A 2,095-nucleotide genomic window follows, 5' to 3' on the forward strand; every position below is an offset into this window, starting at 1 on the left:
AGCAGAGGACCTGTCAGGAGGCCACTGTTGTCAATAGTCGCGGTGAGAAGCTCTGTGGAAATAAAGTAGATTCGAACAGGGAAGCAAGCACGATCTTTGGAAAAATATGTCAAGGCTGGTAGAAAGAGCTTTGGGCATGGGCATTGGACACCTAGATTCTGCCACTTCCCAGCCATGAGATTAGGGCACGTCTCTTAAGTTGCTGAAATCAGTTTCTTCATCGGTAAAATGGAAGTGATATCCACCTTATGAGAGAAGTTTTGGAAGAGTGCTTTGTACATTCTAAACCGCAAAACCCATTGTGATATTCTTAAGTTTTGGAATTTTGAGACCATCTTATTGAACTATTTAACAGATACTTACCGAGTGCCTTTTGTAGGCTGGGCATTGTTTTAGCTTTTGGGGATCCAACAGTGAATAAAACAAGTAAAATGGTGTATCCTGATGGAACATCTACGTCATGGGGGGATAGAAGAGAAACAAAAGGTACAAAATTATATTATAGAGTGTTGAGAGTAATGAGTGGTTAGGAGAAAAAAATAAAGGTAAAAATGGGGATACAAAATGATGAGAGAGCATGATGAAATTTCAGATAAGGTGTCCTGGGCAGGTCTTTAGTGTGACAGACTGGAAGGAAGTGAAGAAGGCAGAATGCAGATGTCTGGGAAAGAGACTTCAAGAAAGAGGAAACAGGAGGTGCAAGGTCCTGAGGCAAGAGTGTGCTTGGGGTATTGAGGAATAATAAGAAGACGTGCTTGGCTGGAACAGAGAGCTGAGAAGGCAGATCATGTAGAGCTTGTGGGATAGAGTGAGAACTTTGGCTTTCACCTCTGCTGAAAGAAGGAACTTCCGGAGGGTTTTGAGCACAAGGATGATGAGGTCTGGGATAGGTTTTAACTAGGTACCTCTGACAGTAAGTTGAGAAGAGATGCAGGAGGTAAACACAAAAAAAGAGAGAACAGTTTGGAAGCTTTAAAAATGATCCAGGGCACAGGTTATGATGTTTAAACCAGGGTGGTGGCATGGGGGTAGGGTGTGAGAAGTGTCCAAATCCCTGGTATGCATTGAAGGTGAGCTCACAGCATTTGCCGATAGACTCCACATAAAGCATAAGAGAAAGAAAAGCCAAGAATAACTCCAAGAGTAATTGTTCAAGGAAAAGTGCAGAGGGAACTGGGTTGGGTGGGAATCTTAGCAGCTCCACATTGAATTTATTCTAACTGAGATCCTGAGTGGACATATGTGGCAGGCAGTTGACCATGAGTCTGGAGTTGGGGGAAAGTTCTTGAATGGTGATGTAGAATTGAGGGTCATTAGCACAGAGCTGCTAAAAGGAGAAGTGAATTTAGCCAAAACAGGTTATTGACCAAGAATATAAAAGTGGTTTTTCAATTCACCAATATTATGAATATACAGGCAATGGCCAAACCATATGTAAAAATGAAAACAACCCAATTGTCCCATAGATTTTTTTATTTTAACAAACATAGAAATTGACCATTTTGATCCTAAAGCTTGAAACTTAAATTGTTTTATCAGAGTTCCTTCCTCAAGAAATGACCTCCCAGAGCTCTCAAAAAGTATCAAAGAACAGAAACTCACCAGATCATCACACCCAGACAATGAGATGCCAGGCCCCTCATTTATTGTGATTGCTTCTTTACTCCTACCTAGTTCCTGTTTTCTTATACATTGTTACATTTCTTCCCTGCTATATAAACCCCTAATTTTAGTCAGTCAGGGTGATGGATTTGATATTGATCTCCCATCTCTTGACTGCAGCACCCGATTAAACCTTCTTCCTTGGCAATACTCATTGTCTCAGTGATTGGCTTTCTTCGTGGTGAGCAGCAGGATCTCGACTAAGCCCCTGGTGTTTCAGCAACAAAAATAGGAGTCTGGCCTATAATCTGCAGCAATCAGCCCAGGAAGCCAGCCTGCTATTATGTCGGACTTATAGTAAGTCAGATGACTGTTTCTGGTAACAATCCAGGATGCCAAACAATAGTCTCTATAGCCATCAGTCCCAAATGGCCAGAACTTGATGAATAACTGACAGTTTTCCCAATCATTGTCTCTACTTCCAACTTATGCT

Source organism: Mandrillus leucophaeus, unplaced genomic scaffold, assembly GCF_000951045.1.
Source record: "Mandrillus leucophaeus isolate KB7577 unplaced genomic scaffold, Mleu.le_1.0 Scaffold458, whole genome shotgun sequence".
Lineage (NCBI taxonomy): Eukaryota > Metazoa > Chordata > Mammalia > Primates > Cercopithecidae > Mandrillus > Mandrillus leucophaeus.